The sequence below is a fragment of the Malaclemys terrapin genome, chromosome 3 (assembly GCF_027887155.1).
Source record: "Malaclemys terrapin pileata isolate rMalTer1 chromosome 3, rMalTer1.hap1, whole genome shotgun sequence".
Lineage (NCBI taxonomy): Eukaryota > Metazoa > Chordata > Testudines > Emydidae > Malaclemys > Malaclemys terrapin.
In genome coordinates this window covers 185,934,764-185,957,804 of record NC_071507.1, presented here as the reverse complement: position 1 = coordinate 185,957,804, position 23,041 = coordinate 185,934,764, and the positions used below count along the sequence as shown (strand labels likewise).

The following is a 23,041-nucleotide window of genomic DNA, read 5'->3' as shown; positions in this document are numbered from 1 at the left end:
TACTTTAACATGAGAACATAAGAATGGCCATACTGGGTCAGACCAAAGGTCCATCTAGCCAGGGGTTCCCAGACTTGGTTCGCGGCTTGTTCTGATTAAGCCCCCGGCAGGACCTGAGACACTTTGTTTACCTGGAGTGTCTGCAGGTACGGTGGCTCGCAGCTCCTAGTGGCCACAGTTTGCCGTTCCCTGCCAATGGGAGCTGCGGGAAGTGGTGGCGTGGCCCACGCCGCTTTCCGCAGCTCCCATTGGCTGGGAACGGCAAACTGCAGCCACTGGGAACTGCGAGCAGCCATACTTGTGGACGCTCAGGTAAACAAAGCATCTCGCAGCCTGCCAGGGGCTTACATTGTACGAACCCTGAACCAAGTTTGGGAACTACTGATCTAGCCCATTATCCTGTCTTCCAACAGTGGCCAATGCCAGGTGTCCCAGAGGGAATGAACAGAACAGGTAATCACCAAGTAAGTGATCCATCCCCTGATGCCCATTCCCAACTTCTGGGAAACAGAGGCTAGGGACACCATTCCTGCCCCTCCTGGTGAATAGCCATTGATGGACCTATCCTCCATTAACTTATCTAGTTCTTTTTTAATGCTGTTTTAGTCTTGGCCTTTACAACATCCTCTGGCAAGGAGTTCCACAGGTTGACTGTGCATTGTGTGAAAAAAATACTTCCTTTAGTTTGTTTTAATCCAGCTGCCTATTAATTTCATTTGGTGACCCCTAGTTCTTGTTTTATGAGAAGAAGTAAATAACACTTCCTTATTTACTTTCTCCACACTAGTCATGATTTTATACACCTGTATCATATCCCCCCTTAGTCGTCTCTTTTCCAAGCTGAAAAGTCCCAGTCTTATTAATTTCTCCTTATACAGCAGCTGTTCTATACCCCTAATCATTTTTGTTGCCCTTTTCTGAACTTTTCCAATTCCAATATATCTTTTTTGAGATGGGGCGACCACATCTGCATGCAGCATTCAAGATGTGGGTGTACCATGGATTTATACAGAGCAATATGATATTTTCTGTCAGAAGCAGTTATCTAACAGAAGCAGTTAAGAAGTGGGAGGTTTAAGTTCTATTTTCAGCTCTGTTACTGGCTTGCTGTGTGACTTAGGGCTAGTTGCTTAACATCTCTCATTCATTTTCACTATCTGTAAAATGGGGATAAGGACAGTTTGTAACATACTGTGAGATCTTTGAATGAAAAAGGCAGTATTGTAATTGTTGGGAGGTGCCAGAATGATGACCACTGGTGACAGGGCCGGCTCCAGGCACCAGGCAACCAAGCACATGCTTGGGGCGGCACCTGGTAAGGGGCGGCCAATCTTGGGGTGGCGGGGGAGGCACGGCGCGACATTCCGTGGGGGGGCGGGGGTGCTCCGGCGGCGTGGTGCTCAACAGGGGGGGCAGTGCGGCGCAGCATTCTGTGGGGGGGGGGCGCTCGGCGGGCGGGCTCCGGAGGGGCGGTGCTCGGCGGGGGGTTCTGGCAGCGCGGTGCTCGGCAGGGGCGGGGGCTTGGGGGGCAGCGCTTTTTTTTGCTGCTTGGGGCATCAAAAAAGTTAGAGTCGGCCCTGACTGGTGATGAGGAAGATGGGGGAGGGATAGCTCAGTGGTTTGAGTATTGGCCTGCTAAACTCAAGGTTGTGAGCTCAATCATTGAGCAGGCCATTTAGGGATCTGGGGCAAAAATCTGTCTGCGAATTGGTCTTGTTTTGAGCAGGGGGTTGGACTAGATGACCTCCTGAGGTCCCCTCCAACCCTGATATTCTCTGATTCTAAGAGGATGGCTAACATTTCAGCTTACAGAACAACCTGAAATGTTAGCCATCCTCTTCCTCATCACCCATGGCCATCATTCTGTACCTCCCTAGGACTATGTCATAAATGCTAAGTATGATGGATGCAAACTGATCACTCAGATGCTATGGAAAAAGGATCATTCTGAGACCGAGAGTGGGAAGGATGGTTGGATTTAATATTTATTGCTGCTACATTTATATTAACCTTTTTTAATGTGCCACCTGCAGCTGGTTGCAATTGTTTATTTTGTCAGATGTGCTATTATCGGATGTTGAATGGGGGTAAGATTAATTTCCTCAAATATCTTACCAGGTCAGATATTTTTTCTTTGTAATGTTATGTTTAAAAAATCTCTGTCAATTTAAGCCGAGGCAGTGGTTTATACACTGTTAGTTATATACGAACTGATACTGTGGATTCAGTGAGTCACAGGCTGACATCTTTGTTATCTGAGAAGTCATGCAAAGGGGAGTTGGGGGTCAGTCTTATTACAGGAATTTGGAGAGTTTGGGCATCATTTGTTATCTGATTACGATGGGTGTTAAAAGTTAGTTCTGGTCTCAGACAAAATAGTTATGGCGAGACTTCTTTGATATAAAAACACTGCAGGTTTTAATATCAGGGCATGACAGCTTTATATCGGTCTCTCTGTGGCTAGAGCTTTCTTTGTTTGAGTCTCCAGACTCTGGAACTTTTCACCTAAGATACTAGCAGGAAATATTTACGACGGTACGCTGGATTCTGCTTTTGATTTTCTTGGCTGTGTATCCCTTCAATAATGTATTGAGTGGAACCTGCTTACAGGGCCAAGTCCTCTGTACAGTGCCTTGCCTGAGTGACCAGACTATGTGCTGGTCAGATATGTGGGCACATGAAGAATTCCCTCTTCTGCCCTGGAAGCTTTGGAATTGTGCCACAGAGTCTATTTCGGCTCAATGTCTTATATAGCCTCTGTAGTCCTTGATGTGAGATGTGCATAGACATGGGTCCTCTGTCCCTGCCTTCATGTCTCCCCTAGCACACCCAAACAGTTTCCACCTCCCATTCCCTTCATGCTGCCACTCCGGGACTATTACACAGGACTCATAGAGCTCTGCACCCACTGCCTTGCTGTTTTGCATTCACACTCTTCTCCCTTGCACAGGAGAATGGCAAGGAGCCCTCTGTGGCAGCAGAGAAGGGCACTGCACTGGCCCATAGCGAACTCCAGTATAACAAAGCCCCATTTATAGTGATATAGTATGGACGCCCTGAATTGTTTCCATTCAGCTCAATGTACAAACTGACGTTCTGGTTTTAGTGACCTGCTGTTTATTTTGTAGTTGTTCTGCAGGGGGAAAATATACTTTGCTGCAAGAGGGCCCCAGTGTCCAAGCATAATACTCAGAGCTCCTTGTGCTTTCTGTTGTTTTAATACAAATATTTAGCAGGTTTTTTTTACTCTTTTTAGAATGCTTTACACACACTAATCTCCAGAACAGCATGGTGAGAGCAGGTAAGTATTCTTATCCCCATTGTACAGATGGGGAAACTGAGGCAGACTGGTCAAGTGGCTTGCTCAATGCCACAGGGGGAATCTGTGTTATAAATAAGATTAGAACTCAGGAATTCCTGCCTATTTGTTCTGTGTTCAGATTACTAGTCCTGACCTTATATGCCTGAAAATTGTCTGCAAATCTCCGAGTAAATGAACAAATACTCTGCTACCACTCGTGCAGAGGGGCATTTAGTTATGTGTATATGCAGTTTTCATCTTTGGGAAGGAACTTCGTCAGTCCTGATAATTGGCTTAGCTACTGTTACCTCGGGATTCACAGCATTAGCATCACAGACTCAAAAAAGGGTACTGTCCAGTGGGAGCTCTCCTTGCTAGCAGTGGGGCCCAGACTCCCACACCTTGCCGTGGGGTGGAGACCCCTTTTCCTGCTGTTGGGAAGGCAGGAATTCACCCAGGAATCACTCCAGTACTATTATCAGTACAAATATTCTATTTTATCAGCAACAGACCAATTCCAGCTCCAGCCTCTCTACAGTGTGACTTGAGAGTGCCAAGTCTGGGGGTGTTGTGTTTATTTAGATGAAATATATGGGCCCACAGCATCAAAGGTGTTAACATAACCCAGTCACTGTCCAACATTAAACGGTTTTAAACACAGTTCGGGGTTTGGCAGATAGTGACCTCAGCCTGCTTAGTACTATGGCAAACACGTTATTAAAAAGCCTTTTAATGTTTGATTAAAGATACAGAAAAAGAAGAAAAAACAGTTAAAGCATTTGAAATGTGAAGTACTGGATAAGATTTTAATTTTACATCATCTCTTGTTCCCTAAGAGAATACAATCTCTTAGATGGTATCAAAGATGGTAACAATTGTCCTTTTTGGGGGGAAAAGAGAAGTTGTTAGTTGAGATGGGCTGAAGCAGTTGTTATTGCTGTAGTTGTTAAAGTCCAGTCCTTTTCCTAAGAAAAAGCAAGACAAACACAACACAAAAGGGGGAGAAAAGAACAGCAAAGAGAAAATGCAGCTTCTCTCTTTCATTGCAACCTCACTGCTAGAAAAACACAGGCATGGCACCTGGTCTTTTTAGCCACTCTGAGACCTGGCAAACTCATACCAGCATTGGGCTGCTTAGGACATTGGTTTTATCTGCCTTTTTCTGGGTCACAGGCAGTGTTTCAAAATGTGCAGTCTTGGCCAGTTAAGCCAGACTCTTATTAGACAAAAGGAAAAAGGAGAGAGACAGGAAAGAGAAGAGATAAGGCAGGGAAGGAAAAGGATACATTTGGGGGTGGGGATGAAGAGAGAGAACCACGTCTGATATCCCAAGGGGTGGTTGGGATTCAACTGGAGCTGGTAGAGGTGGCAATGTCACCTGGGTCTCTCTCTGGCCTGGTCGATTCAGGAGAGCTCTCAGAATGAGAATAACAAAGTCCCAGCAGGATCCCAGGAGACGGTGGCAGCTCTGATGGTGAAGCTGACTCCTGTAGCTAATTTTTCTCTCCAGAGTATCTTTCTTTAAGGACCCAAAATGGAGAGGTGGGTGGAATAGCCCTTCCTGTCATTATTTTGTCCACTGATTAGGCCTAATTTCTGACACCAATTTTGGTTAATTGATTTTTCGGTCTCACACTGTCTTGTTTGCCACGCATATTTTAACATAGTCCTTGAATTTTATCACTAGGCCTTTTTGTTTGAATTGTTTTTGTGTGTCCCTTTGGCAACTTTTCCCATTGACCTTTGTTGTTATAGGTTATTGTGACACTTTATGAACTTTCATTCACTTTCCATAGTTGAGCTCATAATTAGGATTAATTTGAAAGTCCAATTATCACAACAGTGTTTGCTGCATTTGGTACCATAGTGTTGATGCTGACCTGGGCTTCCTTGCTGGGTCTCTGCTGCTCCCTGGATCTGGTCCCCAAGGCAATCCCTCAGCTGTGGGTTCTGCCACAGAACTGTCTCTCTGGTAGCCACAGCACCATAGAGTTCCGTACCACCTAATTGTGAGGGACATAAAGGGTGCTGTGCATTTGCACTGCCCTGCTCCGTCCCTCAGTCACGGATCACAGTTTCCTTCACTTTGGGGTCTGGTTGATTCTCATGTACCACATGGTGCAGGCTCACTTGGGCTGCATGCTCAGGCTGCTCTCCGGCTCTGTTCCCCCATCCAGGATAAGCTCTCAGGTGTTCCTGCACCGCCTCTGCCTCAGCCGTTCCTTCTTTCCAAGAGTGCTCGCCACTAGAAACTGGGTGGGATTTCCTGCCATCTCTCTGCCCAACTCCTGTTTGCTCATTGCCTCGCCAGTCACAGCTTTGGGGGCAGGCCCGCCTTCCCCAGCACTGCTGCTGTTTTGTGGAGTGAGAATTCACAGCGTCACAGTGGGGGTTTACACCTGTCCAGCAAGCACTATGAGGAAGTATGGGAATACAGCAAAGACCGAAGTAATGTGAACTGAGGGAAATGTTTCTAAGCATGGTTACTGTCATGGTAAAATAGCTATATAGAAAAACCCATTTGTCATGTGTTCCTGTTCTCTCATCCTGCCTGAGAGCAGCCCTTCCAGACAGTATTATGGCTCTACCAGTCAGGAAGCAGGAGTCAAAGATCTGTCAATCACTGGTGGCATATAAACCCCACTCTGCCCACTTCCTTTCAGGCTTTGTCTTTTCTATTTGTGATCTGACCATCTAGTCATGACTGCCACTGCCAGCTGGTTCTGACTTTTGCTGGATACCAAATTTGGCTGGGTAGTACATTAGGTTCTACTACAGGTTAGCCCAATTTTGGCATAACGCTGCTTGTTACATCCATAGTCTTTACAGAGTGTTGCTGAGTAAGATGGGTGAGGAAAGACGTACAGCGAAAAAAGATTACGCACCGGTAATCCTGTTTGTCATAATCCTCTCTTCTCCCATCCTGCATCCCTCCCACGGCCCCTCAGGGAGTGTCACTTCGAGTATTACATTCTATGTTCCTGCTTTGAAGTTTTCTCCCTGAGAGGAAGTGACTGGACTGGGGTTCATATGCTACCTATGATTGAAAGATGTTAACCTTTTGCCTTCCTGAGTGGTGGAGCCGTAACACTGTTTATGTTTTTGCCAGATAGGATGGGGAAAGAAAGGACTGCCTCAAGTTGAATTCCAGGTGAGAAATCTTATGACCTTATATAAGAGTGAGGAGGCCCGATATGGAAGAGGCCCGGTATGGTCCTGTGCATCTTTGAGGCTGCCTCTTATTTTGTGCTCCAACCCAGAAGTTGAAATCTTCTGGGATATATGAGCTAGATTTATACATGTAAAGATTGGGGTAAGGGTGTTCTGAGGAGCTGGTCTTTGACCCTGGAATTCTCTTCCCCCCAGGGAGCTGGATAGATCCCAGGTTTATTGATCTGCAGGGCACACTGCAAATCTTGTCTATTTTCCTAGGCTTTTTTCTGAGAGGACAGTTGTAGGGTTTTTTCTTCTCTCTCTCTCTCTCTCTCTCAAAGGATTGTGGAAGTATTTGGGAGGGATGCTGAGAGTGTGTGCGCTCTGCTGTTCTCCCTGTGTTTCTTTCTGTGGGAAAATGGGGTTTTGGTTTTTTTGTGTTTGTTTAGTTTTGTGGTGGTTGTAGAGTTGCCAATTTTGGTTGGACGTATTCCTGGAGGTTTTATCATATCATATAATCTTTTATTAAAGATTAGGGCTGTCAAGCGATTTAAAAGATTAATCATGCGATTAATCGCACCGCTAAACGATAATAGAATACCATTTATTTAAATATCTTTGGATGTTTTCAACATTTTCAAATATATTGATTTCAATGATAACATAGAATACAAAGTGTACAGTGCTCACTTTATTTTTATTTTTTATTACAAATATTTGCAGTGTAAAAAACAAAAGAAATAGTATTTTTCAATTCACCTAATACAAGTACTGTAGTACTATCTCTTTATCATGAAAGTTGAACTCACAAATTTAGAATTATGTACAAAAAATAACTGCATTCAAAGATAAAACAATATAAAACATTAGAGCCCACAAGTCCACTCACTCCTATTTCTTGTTCAGCCAATTGCTCAGACAAACAAGTTAGTTTACATTTGCAAGAGATAATGCTGCCTGCTTCTTGTTGACAATGTCACCTGAAAGTGAGAACAGGCATTCGCCTGGCACTGTTGTAGCTGGCATCACAAGATATTTACATGCCAGATATGCTAAAGATTTATATGTCCCTTCTTGCTTCAACCACCATTCCGGAGGGGTGATGCTGATGACGGGTTCTGCTTGATAACAATCCAAAGCAGTGCGGACTGACGCATGTTCATTTTCATCATCTGAGTCAGATGCCACCAGCAGAAGGTTGATTTTCTTTTTTGGTGATTTGGGTTCTGTAGCTTCCACATTAGCGTGTTGCTCTTTTCAGACTTCTGAAAGCATGCTCCACACTTCATCCCTCTCAGACTTTGGAAGGCACTTCAGATTCTTAAATCTTGGGTTGAGTGCTGTAGCTATCTTTAGAAATCTCACATTGGTACCTTCTTTGAGTTTTGTCAAATCTGCAGCGAAAGTGTTCTTAAAATGAACATGTGCTGAGCCATCATCTGAGACTACTATAACATGAAATATTGGCAGAATGCAGGTAAAATAGAGCTGGAGACATACAATTCTCCCCCAAACAGTTCAGTTACAAATTTAATTAACACATAATTTTTTAATGCATGTCCTCTGGAATGGTGGCCAAAGCATGAAGGGGCATATGAATATTTAATCTATCTGGCCCGTAAATACCTTGCAGTGCTGGCTACAAAAGTCCCATGCAAATGCCTGTTCTCACTTTCAGGTGATATCATAAATCAGAAGTGGGCAGGTATTAGTTTTGCCCCCTCCCTCCAGATTCTGAGTCTGGGGAGAGTGTGGGGGATGATGAACTCACAGCTTCTTTGGGTCCTGAACAACCTGAGGGGGGACATACCCAGGATGCTCTTGGTAGGTTTCTGGATAAGACTGAGGGAAAATGTGGAGTAGAGATGGCAGACTGCCATTAATCTGTTCTTTGTTCTCTGCTCAGTATACTATGAGACACATCTCTGTCTCCGAGCATGACAAACAGAAGTGGTACAGATTGAAAAAAACCTAATGACCAAAGTGCATGTGGAGATTAGGAACTTTGCTTTGAACTTTTTCTCAGACCTGTATGCCGCAGAGCCTGTGTCCATCTTAGACTTGGTGGCTCCTTGAGGATCTGTGTAGATTTCAACATTAGTATTTCTGTCCTAAGTGGTTTTGCTCCAAGGAAGGCACCTGGTATTGATGGTTTGCTTATTTAGTTTTATAAGGCCTTTTGGAGCCTTCTTGGGCATGACTTGCTCCAGATTTTTCAGGAGAACATCAAAGAGAAGATATTGCCACTCATGTCATTGAACAGCTCTGACCCTGTTGCCTAAGAAGGGGGATCTTGGGGAGATGAAGAATTCATAACCTACGTGCCTGCTTTGCTCTGACCATAAACTTTTTTCACTATTTTTGGCAAATAGACTGAAATATATGGTTGCTTCATGCACCCAGATCAGACCTATTGTGTCCCCAACAGGTCCATTTTTGATAACCTTTTCCTATTGTGGGATGTAATTTTGGCCTAAAAAAATGCATGATTTACATGTTGGGTTGATTTCCTTTGATCAAGAGAAGGGCCTTTTATCGTGTAGATCATGGATATTTGCTTCATACCCTTTGTGCTTTTGGCCCAGGCTTCTGTTATTGTATCAAGATATATATGGTCTACTTCAGGGGTTCTTGATCTTTTTCTTTCTCAGGCCCCCCTCAACATGATAGAAAAACTCTGGGGCCCATCGGGGGGAGAGGGGCTCTGGGGCAGGGCTCGGGCCAGCTCTGCACAGCGGGGTCCTGGGAGGGAGTGCCACCTCCACCCCATGACTCATCTCATCAGGCCACCCACCTGTTTGGGGCTGTGTGCCAGTGGCTACTCCCTGAGGGCTCTGCTGGGCCCAGAGCTGCCTGCGTGAGCTGTCAAAGGAGGCTGGCAGCTGAGGAGCAGATGCAACCCCAGGCACCAGCAGCAGATGGGGGAATGCCACGGCTGCCCACTCCATGGCACTAATGGCCAGAGGAGCAGCTGCCCCTCACTGTCTGGCTCTGCCTTCCTGCCTAGGATCTGGCCGGAGGGTGGGGTCTGAGGGAGGCTGAGGGAGAGGATGAGGTGGGGGTGGGCGGAGCTGCCCCCAGGACTATCCCACTCTAGGTAAGGCACTGCAGTTTTGGGGGACAACACCGCTGAGACTCGGGACTGACACTACAATGCTGAAACATCCTGAGACTTGGGGGCCCTGGCTGCAAACCACTGATCTACTTAAAGTGAATGGTGTTTTGATCGCCCTCTTTCCAATCTGTAGGGAAATCGGACAGGATTGTTCCCTCTGTGGATTATTATACACTCTTTCTATTGGCCTTTCTAGCTTTTCACTCCCTGTTGCAGCTTGTATTCTGGTGAAAGTCTCTGCATATGCTGACAATGTGACTGTGTTTTCTTTCTAATGATTTTGATATCCAGGTTTTGACTGAATGTCAACAATCTTTGGAGCAGAATTCCCCAGCTTACTTAAATTGGAGGAAGAGTGACACATTCCTGTTGGGGTCTTGGATGATTTTCCACCCCCTGACTTTGCCGGAGAGGCTTTAAGGCACTGGGAATTGTGCTGAAATCAGATGATATTTTGGGCTAGAATTGGGAGGGAGTTATGGAAAAGTTGGAGGGGAAGTTGTGAAGGTGGCAGTGGTCTTTGACTTGACTCTCTTTCTTAGGGTGGGTATTAGTAATTGTTCATTTAATTGCCACTATGTTGTGGCATAATGTATTCTTTAGGATCTCCCTCCACTCTTTCTAGTGGAGTATTTTGTATCTGCCTGTTTAGAAAGGGGCGCCAAGGTCTCATTGATCTTTTGAGCAGAGTCATGAGGATTGGTAATCTTGTTTCTAGAAGTCCTGTCTCTTCCTGTATTGCAGTAGGTATGACAAAACTGGTTCATTTAATTGATTTTACTAATTTTACGTAGGTCTCAGCAGATATCTTTCCTGTCAAGCTCAGTTTTCATTCATTTTTCTGGGTTTCTCAGTTTTTATTAGAGGTGGAATCAATCCTTCCTAGGGGCAGTATTGCCAGTCTGGACAGTTGCCTTTTTGAACGAGCCATTCCTTATTATACTAATGTTTCTATTTTCTTGCCTTTTGTTCCTACTGTAGATTGGGATGTTGACAAACCCGGCATCTTGCTTGCCTTCAATCATAGAAGTGGAGGACTGGAAGGGACCTTGAGAGGTCTTCTAGACGAGTCCCCTGCACTCAAGGCAGGACTATGTAATACGTAATTGGTCTTCTGAATTTACATTTAATAGCTTAGGCCACAAGTTATTGTATATACTTGTGATAAAGATTCATCATTTTTGAATGCTTGTTGATTATCCCAATATGGCATGGAGAAGACAGCTTTTGGTGGCAGACTCCATCTATCCAGCCTGGTGAACTGTATACAAGCCTCTGGTTGTGAAGGGGATGGGTAATTTACAATGGAGAATTCTTCACAGAACTATTGCCATGACTGTGTTTGTGCATCATTTGAGTCTGGAGGTTTCCATGTCATGTCCTTTTTGTGACATGGAGAAGGCTGTTTTTTACATGTTTCTTACTTGTTCCAAGTTATAACCCTTATTTATTTTATTTCACAATATATTTATTTTTACTGTTAAGTATAGGGTCACAAATAAATCTGTGGGATGCCTAGCAAACTTTATTTTGGGTCAAGCACAGGTGGCCTTTTCAAAAAGTAGACAATGTAAATTATTTGGTAGAGGTTGCTGATGCTCTTCAGTTTTAGATTTTTAGTGGTTTTACGCCTTCATGTGAAGTTTAGCTATTATACTTTCATAAGCAATTTGGGTCAATGCATTCAGTGGTGGGTTATTGGAAATGCACTTTGTACTGTTCGGGATAGGCAGTTGTTTTTGAATTTGAAATTTATGTTCTTGTTTCTGTATTGATTTTATTAAAAGTGTTTTCAAAGTCAGTCTCTTTCTCTTTTTATTATTCTAGAGGAGAGCAGTGAAGGGAGGGTGATGGGCTAGTTCTTGTTAATTGGCATTAGTTCAATTGTTGACTATGTGTGTTAGATTTTTGCACAGGTCAGGTCTAGATTTTTGCACAGGGCTTTTGTATAAATTAAAGAAATAATCAGTTATTTAAAAAAATGTAATCTCTTCTGCTTCCCCACTACCTCTCTGGTAATGGCAGAACAGCAATCTCATTGACTGATCTGACCCCTGATTTTTGACATAGTTGCTATAGAGACCTTTGGGCTGCATGGTGAAAAGACTAAGGGCTTGTCTACGTGGAGAGGTAATACGGACTACAGAGATGTAATTTCTAAAGAGCACTAACATGTTGCACAGTAATTGGTCAGTGTAGGCCCTACTGGTGCAAATGAAAGTTCCCTGGTGCTCTTTAACGTAGTTGTTTGAAACAGTACTAAGCAAAAGTACATTTAGGGAATTTTAATTTGCACCAATAGGAGCTACATGGACCAATTAATGTGCAACATGCTAGTGCGCTTAAGAAATTACACTCCTGTAGTCCACATCACTGCTCCCTATAGACAAACTTGAAGTAGTCTTTCAACTGTTGAGGAAACATTGAGATTCCTGGAGGAAGGATTATAAACAAGTCCCCCCACTAATGGAATAATTGGCAACACTTATAGGGTCAAGAGCAGACCAGACGATTTTGCTCCTCTCTCTAATTTCAAATGCTCTTGCCACCACCATGCCAAAACAATAGTTAATAAAAAGAGTAGGGCAAACAATGGAGCATAAGATCCCACTATAAAGCATCCTTGCAGCGATCTCATAAATTAAGCAGTTTTGAGCCAACTTGTGGTTTCGATGGAACTCCTGGTATATTGAGTATGTACAGTAGATGCCTTTTTCTAGGAAGCACAAGTCTTATCAATCAGAAAAGAGGCTCTGATCACACTAGATGACTAAAAGATCCCATGTAACTTCCCCCTGTAGTGAAAGTTATTAATCTGGGTACCTTGGCCATAACCATCCTGAGTGGTCATATTTCATCCAATGGTCTTTCCTCTATAATTTCAACTAGAGAAGTTACTATTCACCTGATTGTTGCACAGTATTGCTGAATCTCCTCCCGCACTGGTTCAAATTAGTAACTCCACTGAAGTCAATGGAATTGTCCTGGTGTAAAACTGCTGTAAATGAAAGGAGAATCAGGTTGTGATTTGCAAAGTGCTCTGGGGTCCTTCAGGATGAAAGGCACTGTGAAGACATAAGATTTTGCTCAGAACAGGTGTCCTTCAGGCCTTTTGATTCTGCAGCCTTCTTTGCAAGAGGGAGATCCTTTCACAGGCACAACTCCCCTCCCAACAATCCCCAATCCCTCTATAATGTGGGTCTCAAGATTTTTCATTCAGAGGATCAGCAGGAAGGACTGTGAGGGTCACTAGTGAACTGTAGACCAAAGTTTGAGAATCTCTTATGGAAAATATTAAATCCTTTTCTTGTCACTCCTTCCCACAATCAGAGCTGTGGTTTTCAAAGCCCAGTTTACCTATTTTTTGTCTAATCCACCTGCATTCAGTGTCAATGGCTGAGGACCTTAACCTTTAAATTCAGATCTGAATGGCTTTCTAAAAGGTGTTCTAAAAGGTTTAATACAAGTTACAGGATTCAGTAACATTCATTTATATACCCTCTACTGAGTGAAATTTTATGGCCTGCAATATATAGGAGGTTAGACTAGATGATCATAATGGTCTCTTCTAGCCTTAAAACCTATCAATGAACATTTTATAGTTGGAATATTTGGAATGATAGTTCTTCCTGATTAGGCTACAGAAGTAGGAGTATTCCATCTCCTTTTTAGTATCCAATTGCTGCCTCCAAAGTAAGGGTGGGATGATCTAGTTGGTCTTCCTAGTTACATGGACAATCAAATACCAGCTACCTATTGTAAAAACTCCCAGAGCTGCAAACAGTCGTGCTGTGATTATGGGCACCAGGCAAAGTTTCCAGTGCTGCAGTGTCATCCCTTTAAGTGCTGAATTTGGAAAAAGCGTAGAGAAAAATGGGTTTATGCCTACAGAATACAGCTTTTCTGTTTGAAATGGCTGATGGGTAGCAAAGCACCCAGGTACAGTTCCTGCCCTTTCATGAGCTGCTATACTCCTTGTTTTTTTAATATTGAGCTAGAACATTTCTGTTTGCTTGCACAGCTATACAAACTTTAAATAGGATGCCAGGTTGCTAGAGTGAAAACGTTTTGTAAAGGAAATAATCTATGGCAGTATTTCTCACTGTAGAATTCATCATATTTTCTTCATCTTTTCGCATTAAATAATTACATATTTTTTTCTTTTGCAGTGATCATAATGAACATGGTGAAAGTGAAAAATAAGCATTAGAGTACAGAGCTTGCCAATTTCCTTCCATTCCCATCTCACTCATAATTTGTTCCTTTAAGCTGATTCCAACAGCCACTCTCCCTGGTAGCAGAAATACTGTAACACTGATGTCTGTCGGCTACTTTTTTTTCTCCCCCCTCCTTCAAGGATATAGCTTACTCCTCTTCTCCAAATGGCAAACTCTCTGAGGAACAGTCCCCTGCTTAACATGTCAAAATGTGAGTTCTGGCTGTCGATTGCTTGGGTTTTCATCCCTTGGGGTGTGAAGGTGCCAAAAATCAAAGCATAATTTTGCAGATGTTGAGATCCCGTTAGCCCCCTAGGTAGCAATGCTAAGCCACCAAGCCAGCTGGAATTATGGGCTTGTGCTAAGAATGTAAAAGTATGCATTTTTAGTTTTCAACCAACAATGACCGACCACTGGTAACTTCAACAAAGTCAGCCATTGCTCACTTTATTTTTGGAGAGTTGGTGGCTCTGTGGATTCCCCTGAGCTCCTCTTCTGCTCTAGCGCTGCTGTTTTAAAGATGCTGTTTAGAACTATAGAAATTTCTTTGGTGCCTTTCCAGCATATCTGCTACTCTTTAACGGAATACTGTACTTTGACAGCTGCTTTGGTTCATGGCAGAAAAATTAGAAGTTATTTCAGCAAACCATAATGTTGTCGGTTTCAAAATGTTTTTTACCTTGCTTCCAAGGGACGGAATGGGGGAACCCTAGCTAAATTAAAACAAGAAGATGATGATGGGACAGTGAGCAGGCTCTATGCCATTCACCCTCATCGGCAAATAGACACTTGACAGGCTCTGAGAAACGGGGTGTGTGTGTGTGTGAGAGAGAGCTTAGACAGAGATATCAAGATATTTTGTATTGTAGCCTGCCAGAGAGATTTAAAAAAAATCTCTAAGAGGGTTAGTAAGCAAACGGTAGCAGCTGTTTCTTTTATTTATTTATCTTGGTTCTTTGGTTCAGTGCAAGATGTCTTTCTTGAATTATGGCAGTGAGGAAAACAGTTAAAATGGGTGAGATGTATTCTGAACTGCAGTGCACAGGCAACCCCATTCACTTCACTGTGGTTCCACATATACTGACGAGAGCAGAACTAGGCCCACAGTGTGGAACTGTGCTCGCTAAATTTGCAAAACACTATGCCCATGATGTGCATATTCTAAGTAGTTGGAAACAGGCACCCAGGATTTGTGTTCCGTACAATAAAATGACATTAAGATAGCTTTAGGTGGCATAGGTAATTTGTAAATTCAGAAAATGAAGAAGTCAGGGCTGGGTGCATCCTGCACATTCTGTCCCCTGTCCTGACTGTTTTCTCCAACCCCTTCCCACCCCCTTGCTCTCAGCCTCACTCTACATCTGCCCCTTATGTCCTCCTCCTTCCTCCGCTGCTCTGCACCCCAGCTTCCCCCTTTAATGTTCCCTCTCCCATCCTTGCCTTTCTGTTTACCAATCCCATCTCAATGAAACCCCCCCCAAAATTAAAAATAGACTATTTTGTGGCCCTAACCAGACATTTGCTGCCATCACACTGATCACTCTGCTTGTGTGCTACATTCCTTTCCCCTACCTGTCATTTGTCCTGTCTACTTAGGCCTGGTCTACACTATGGGGTTAGGTCGAATTTAGCTGCATTAGGTCGATTTAAAAATGAATGCAGCCACACAACCAACTCCGTTCCGTCGACCTAAAGGGCTCTTAAAATCGACTTCTGTACTCCTCCCCGGCGAGGGGAGTAACACTAAAATTGACTTTACTGGGTCAAATTTGGGGTAGTGCGGATGCAAATAGACGGTTTTGGTCTCCGGGAGCTATCCCAGAGTGCTCCATTGTGACCACTCTGGACAGCACATTGAACTCCGATGCACTAGCCAAGCACCCAGGAAAAGCCCTGGGAACTTTTGAATTTCATTTCCTGTTTGGTCAGCGTAGTGAACTCAGCAGCACAGGTGACCATGCAGTCCCCCCAGAATCGTAGAGCGTAGAATGTTTCTACGCTCCCCCTATCATCTCTGTCCCTGAGGTTATTGCAGATTAGAAGGCGAAAAAAACACACTCGCAATGACATGTTTTCCGAGCTCATGCAGTCCTCCTGCACTGATAGGGCACAGCTTAATGCATGGAGGCATTCAGTGGCAGAGGCCAGGAAAGAATTAAATGAGCGCAAAGAGCGGAGGCAGGACACGATGCTGAGGCTAATGGGGGAGCAAATGGATATGATGAAGCGTTGTTGGGGGAGCAAACAGACATGATGCAGCATCTGTTGGAGCTGCAGGAAAGCCAACAAGAGCACAGACCCCCACTGCATCCACTGTATAACCACCTACCCTCCTCCTCATGTTCTATAGCCTCCTCTCCCAGATGCCCAAGAATGCGGGGGGGGGGGGGGGGAAGGCAGGGGGAGGGGAGGGGGCAGAGGCTCTGTGCACCCAGCCACTCCACTCCAGAGGATGGCCCATGCAACAGAAGGCTGTCATTCAAACAGTTTGATTTTTAGTGTGGCTACAATAAGCAATTTGGCCGTATCCTTCCCTCCTCCCCCACCCCACCCGGGCTACCTTGTCTGTTCTCTCATTTTTTTAAATTAATAAAGAAAGAATGCATGGTTTCAAAACAATAGTTACTTTATTTCGAAGGGGGGAGGGTGGTTGGCTTACAGAGAATTAAAATCAGCAAGGGGGTGGGTTTGCATCAAGGAGAAACACACACACCTGTCACACCAAAGCCTGGCCAGTCATGAAACTGGTTTTCAAAGCCTCTCTGATGCACAGCGTGCCCTGCTGTGCTCTTCTATTCGCCCTGGTGTCTGGCGCAAAACGATTGTCGGCCGTTGCTTTCACGGAGGGAGGGGTGACTGACGACATGTACCCAAAACCACCCATGACAATGTTTTTGCCCCATCAGGTATTGGGAGCTCAACCCAGAATTCTAATGGGCGGCAGAGACTGCGGGAACTGTGGGATAGCAACCCACAGTGCACTGCTCCATAAGTCGATGCTAGCCATGGTAGTGAGGACACACTCCGCTGACTTAATGCGCTTAGTGTGGACATATTCAATTGACTGTATAAAATCAATCTCTAAAAATCGACTTCTATAAAATTGACCTAATTTCGTAGTGTAGACATACCCTTAGATTGTAAACTCTTCATGGCAGGGATTGTCCGGTATTCTGTGTTTGTACAGTGCCTAGCACAATGGGGTTCTCTTCCTGGTTGATGCCTAGGCACCAGCTGTAATAAACATGATCAATAATACAACTCTACCCTGTTATGTGCATGCATTATGATACTGTCATTAGTTAAAAAATTACAGACTGTTTCTCTAAACTATGTTGTATGATACAAGATAAGATACATGTGTGTAGTACCATGCAATATTTTTTTTCTGGTATACTTAAGTTATTTTTTATTGATAATAGTCCATAATGGTACATCTTATTTTACTTACATTTTTATAAAGTCTTTTTCTCTCTGGGTATGTATTTTAATTAGTTAGATCCTGATTCTGTAAGTTAGACTATATGGGAAAACCCCTGAGCCCACATGAACTTCATTTAAGTTAATGGGCTTTTTTATGCAGGCGCATAGATCTGCCCATATGTTCTACCTTGCAGGATCACAGCCTGAATTAGCAGCCATGCATTTCCTTTTGCAACCAGGAGCACAGCTAGAGCTGGCTGGGTAATTTCTGTAGAAATGGTTTTCAACGGAGAATGTGACTTCTGCAAAATTAAAATTTTCCATGGGAAAAAAAAAGGTGATTTTGTTGAAAACTTTTCACTTTCCATTGGGAAGATCAAAATGGAATATTTTATTTCAAATTGGGTTGTCCAGAATCTAAACATTTTGGTTTGTCAAACTGACTCACAATGTTTAATTGCGGGTCAGTTTGGCATTAATCTATGTCCTTGTGAGCTGTGGTAGTGTGTCATGGGAGTTGTACTTTACATGCCTCATGCTTCCATTTTCCTCTATGGAGCAAGTACCCTGGCTAGACTACATATCCCATGATGCACAACGGAATGGTGAACCATAACAATGCATCATGGGTCTCACACAGCCATGGAATATCATGAAAGGTGTAGTCCAGCTGTGGCATTCGGCCCATAGATGAGAATGGGGACAAGAAGCACCCAAAGTACAACCAAGCCAACATGACATATTTGAACATTTTAGAATTTAAATTTTTCTGAACTGTTGGTTCCATGAAAAATTTAAATATTTCAACTTTGTCTCTATTTGGGATGAAAACAAATTTGGATATATTGAAATTTACTGAGAGACAGAAATTCCCATTTTTGACTAGCTTTTAGCACAGCCCTTTTTAGTGTTTGTAAGGTATTGAGGTAGTTAACTATGAAATGTTAAAAATGCACACTAGATGCACACTTTGTTGGTCTCTGTATGGCAGTATATATTACTATTAGTCTGTGTGTTTTAGTTAGTCTATAGGATATTATTTAAGTGCCACTTATGGTGAACTTTCCATATGTTTCCTTCATTCAGTGACTGGCACACATAGTGTATTGCCAACTGAAAAAAAATGATCTACAACCTTAAATATTTAGCATTCATCACATATTACTGAAATAGTATGTTATAAAGACTATCATAATACATGCACACAAGGGACATAATTAATATTACATATACAATCTTAACTCTTGCATTTCCTTTTCAAAATAAAAAAATGTGAACATTTGGAAACATTGAAATGTTTAGTTTCAACTTTGTTCAACACAGTACTTAATTTGTAACGAAATACGTGCTATGGCTCACGCAATTAGGTGATGGGGCTCAAGCAATGTTTTTACATTAATAACTGATGCAGCCTTGGCGAGCCCTGGCACAAATAAAGCACTGGTTCAACATTAAACAGAGTCCTCCTGAACTCCCGTGATGTCTGATGAGAGTTGTAGTTTGAGTGCTTCGTGCTGCGATTCTCCATTGCTGGATGACATCTCCCATGAATCACATGGTTACTCAGCCAGAGGGGGGAGAGTAGTGCATCACAGGAGATATAGTTCAGTTGAGGAAGCTGACCTGTAGAAGAACATGGGGGCACAAAGCACCCAAACTACACCACCCACAATGAACTGAGGCAACTAAGATGGGCACACATTTAATTTTGAACGGACTTGAAATAAAATGTTTTGATTCAGTTTGACAGCCTGAATCAGTTGACCTGATCCCAAACTACATATTTTGCTTAAATTATCCTGAAGGTAAATTGAAAATGTTATGGAAAATTGATGTTTCCCAATGAAAAGTTTTGATGTTTGCTGAAACAAATTTTTTTTGATGGAATACCCCCAATTAGCTCTAATTATAATGCATAAACAAAAAAGGGCCAAATTAGGATTGCAAGAGCATCCTTAAATCGGGCTCTTTCTAATTTCAGAGCACTTGACTTTGCAACCAAAATACCATTTTTGGAGTAGTTTCTTTGGTATTTAATTCATAGGCTGTGCTACATTACATTCTAAACCCATGAGACGGGCCATCACCCATTGGGCAGAGACCACCAAATTTATGGTCACATCTCTGACCATTGCTACATTTGAATCAAGGTTTCAGTTTTATATCACTAGCAAGTGAAAATGAGGTGCAACTGATAATTTCTTAAGTGTGAAAAAGTATTTGGCTGGTTTTAGATGAGCCTCAATGTAGTTTTCTCGAAAAGGGAACTAGGGCTTTTGTTTTCCTCACTGGAAGTAACTAGCTTATTGCATTTTACACCCAGGTGCTTGCTATAGGATCTGACACATAACCAGACCCTGGAAAACTATAAACCAATATAATTTATAGAAATAAACTGAGTGAGAATCATTATTTTTTATTGTACCACTTAATGTGCAGAAAAAGAACACTTTCCAGAACTATGGAATAAACATTCTGTTAGCCTTATTGGGTCCAAATGTTAGGGTTTAAATTATTTTAGTATGCAAACTTTCTTTCATATCTTGGCAGCAGTGATTTCCATTTTTATTCCTTTGGTATCCATAATCCTATTAGAATCAAAAACATATGCTTTGAGATCATTGGACAGGTCTCCCCCCCACCCTCATGTTTTAAAAATACACCAAAAAGGCTGACACTCAAGTAGCGAAAATAACAGGAATGGTGGAGGAGAAACTTATTTGGACCATCTAGGCTGAATGGGAAAACAGTTCAAAAGGTGCAGTTTGGTTTTCATGCTTTTGATTAGCAAGTCATTAAAGCTGCACAAGTCTCCAAGTCCCCTGCTGGCTGCCATTCGGAATCCAGCTTTCTTTCCAATAACAGGAGATGCTTGCACAAGAATCACAGATTTACAAAATAAAAACAGGCAGCGAGATTTCAGCTTTATAACATGTCTGGGGATGTAACACTTGCTGCCATCCATACATCTACAGGGCTGAAATGCTAAATCATTGCTGCAGTTTTATTAATAGATTTTTAATTGGTAGAACAATGACAAATCTCTTAATATGTGAGTCCAGCAGTTCAGTGAAATGCACTGTATATTCCACATAGTTGCTCTTTAGTTACAAGGTGTATAGAAGCTGATCAGGGCTTGATGGATTCAGTTTGAATGTCTCCTCCTAAGAATTCAAAACTTAACGGGGGAGAATAGACCAAACAATGAAGTAAAAATATTCTCATCACACCTATTTGATCACTAATATTGATTTTTATTTAGTTAATTTAATGTAGCACAGATTTTTCCGTGGCTGTGTAGTCAGCTGACTCTCAGCCCAGGCTCTTCCACCATCTCTTGCCCATCTCTAGGCAATCTAACTGTTCCTGGCAGGAATTCAGATCACTCCCAGGGTCCCTTTGGAGTTCAATTACCTCTAGTCCATGGTGGTGCTCCCCAGGCCCTGCCACAGATATTGGCTGGAAGCAGCTTTACAGGACTTGCAATGTCCGTCTGCCCCAAAACAAGGGGGAAAGAAAATGTTGGTCTCTACCCCAGGTTAGGCTCCCCTTGTAGTGGAGCTCATTGGGAGTCCCTAACAGCTTTTCCTCCTGGGCAAGCTTCCCCCTTTTCCTGTGGAGAGCTTCACCTTTGTTAAGTTCCCCTTCTCCAGATTGAGTATGTTCTGCAGGTGCATCTAACTGGTGCTTCATGAATGCAGTTAGCCTTTCTGTCAGTGAGATGGGGGGGGGGGTATGTTCCAACACAACCCTGCCCCAATACCAGAAAGGTTTTGTGCTGTAACATCTCCCCAGTCCAAAGCTCCTTGGGGAAAAAAATCTGTGTTTCTATGCTCTCTCCCTGCTTATTGCTGCACCTGGAATCTATAGGGCTGGAGCACAACTTCCTGCTTAAATATAGGATGGGATGCTCTTCTCCCCCAGAGTTCTGAGAGAGCACAATTCCCAGGTGGATGTCGGAAACATCTGTATAGAGCAGGGCTGGACAAACTATGGCCCACAAGCCATTTTAAGCCGGCCCGCGATCTTCAGCCTGAGGGCGGGGTCGGGAGCCGCACCACACGGCTCCCGGAAGCAGCCGCATGGCCCAGCTCCAGCACTAGCAGGGTTGGGGGCTGCTCCATGCATAGGAGCCAGAGAAGGGACATGCCACTGCTTCCGGGAGCCGCTAGAGGTAAGTGCTGCTTGGAGCCTGCACCTCTGAGCCTCTCCCCACACTCCAACCCCCTGCCCCAGCCGTGATCCCCCTCCCGTTCTCCAAACCCTTGATCCCAGCACAGAGCACCCTCCTGCACGCCAAACCTTTCATCCCTGGCCCCACCCCAGAGCCCGCATCCCCAGCTGGAACCTGCACCCCTTCCCACACTCCTGCCCCAGTCCTGATCCCCCTCCCGCCCTCCAAACCCCTCAGTCACAGCCCAGAGCACCCTCCTACACCCCAAACACCTCATCCCCAGCCCCACCCCAGAGCCCACACCCCCAACCAGAGCTCTCACCCCCTCTTGCACCCCAACCCCAATTTTGTGCGCATTCATGGCCCACCATACAATTTCTATTCCCCAATGTGGCCCTCAGGCCAAAAAGTTTGCCCACCCCTGGTATAGAGGATAAATTCCCAGGTGAAGTGTAGGTTTCAGTCATCTCCCACCAGACCTTCTTGGGGTCTTTGCCTTTTAACAGATCAGTCAGGGGACCTGTGATTAATGCAAAGTTGGGGATGAAGTGGTAATAATATCCCAGCAGACACAGGAAGTAGTGTATCTGTCACCCAGTCCAGGACATGGGGTATGGATTTAATGCATGGACTTTGTCTGACACAGGTTTCACAAGGTCTCCTCCTACGTGATACCCTAAGTAAGTTACTTCTGTCACTTTGCTGGGTTAGATGTGAGGCCAGCCTCCTGTAGTGATATCAATACTGCCTTTAGGTGCTGTAAGTAGTCTTCCCACTCATAGGTAGAGATGACAATGTCATTAAGGTAAACTGTGGTGAATTGCTGGGAGCAGTTTCAAGGATTTGGCTGATAATGTGCTGGAAAATTGCTGCTGCCCCTTGCAGCCTGAACGGTATCGTTTTAAAACCCAAGAGGGTTGAGAATGTGGTCTCCTTCTGGGAGGATGGAGACAGGGCAATCTGCTAATAGCCCTTGGTTAGGTCCAGGGCTTTGAAGCGGAGCCTGGAGCTGGAGCGCAGAGCAGCTCCGGAGCAGTGGAGCTGCAGGTTTTTGCCTGGAGCTGGAGCAGAGCCGGAGCACAGCTCTAAAGCCCTGGACCTAACTTAGGTCAATGGTACTGAGGTATTGTGATGGGCCCAACCACTCTAACAGCTCATCCACCATTGGCATTGGGTAGGTATCAAACTTCACAATGGTATTGACCTTGCAAAAGTCTATACAAAATTGGACTATTCCTCTTTGAGGACTAGGACTATAGGGCTCCTCCAATCATTGTTAGACTGCTCAATAACTCCCATTCTCAGCACTGCCTGTACCTCTTCTCTTACTGTGTCCCACATCCTTTTAGGTAATGGTGAGGGATTCTCCCTAACCAGTTTCCCTAGTTCTGTTTCCAGATGATGTATTGTGTTTGTTCTCCCTGAACACTGAGCAAAGGCTCGGATCATTTGCACTAATTGGATCTTCTGATCTGGTGAAAGGACCTTGTTCAGCAGTATGAGTCCAGGTTTTTGGCAAGCAGTTACCTCGGGCCCTAGTTCAGGGCTCACCGGCCAAGGGTCTATAAGGAGAGCTTCCCAGGTCTTTCATGGCTTGGGAAAATTTACATGGTAGACCTTAGTCTTCTTCCTCCTGTCTGGTAGGTGGATCTCATAAT

At 43.8% G+C, this 23,041-nt stretch overlaps 1 long non-coding RNA gene across 1 annotated transcript in view; it reads left to right on the top strand.

Moving 5' to 3' along the window:
- LOC128834862 (uncharacterized) overlaps window positions 1-11,288 on the top strand; it is a 57,637-nt gene extending 46,349 nt beyond the window's left edge. Inside the window, exon 3 of the long non-coding RNA XR_008444501.1 lies at window positions 10,551-11,288. This is a non-coding gene — a long non-coding RNA (uncharacterized LOC128834862). The remainder of the gene's footprint in view (window positions 1-10,550) is intronic.
- The last annotated feature ends 11,753 nt before the right edge of the window (window positions 11,289-23,041 follow it).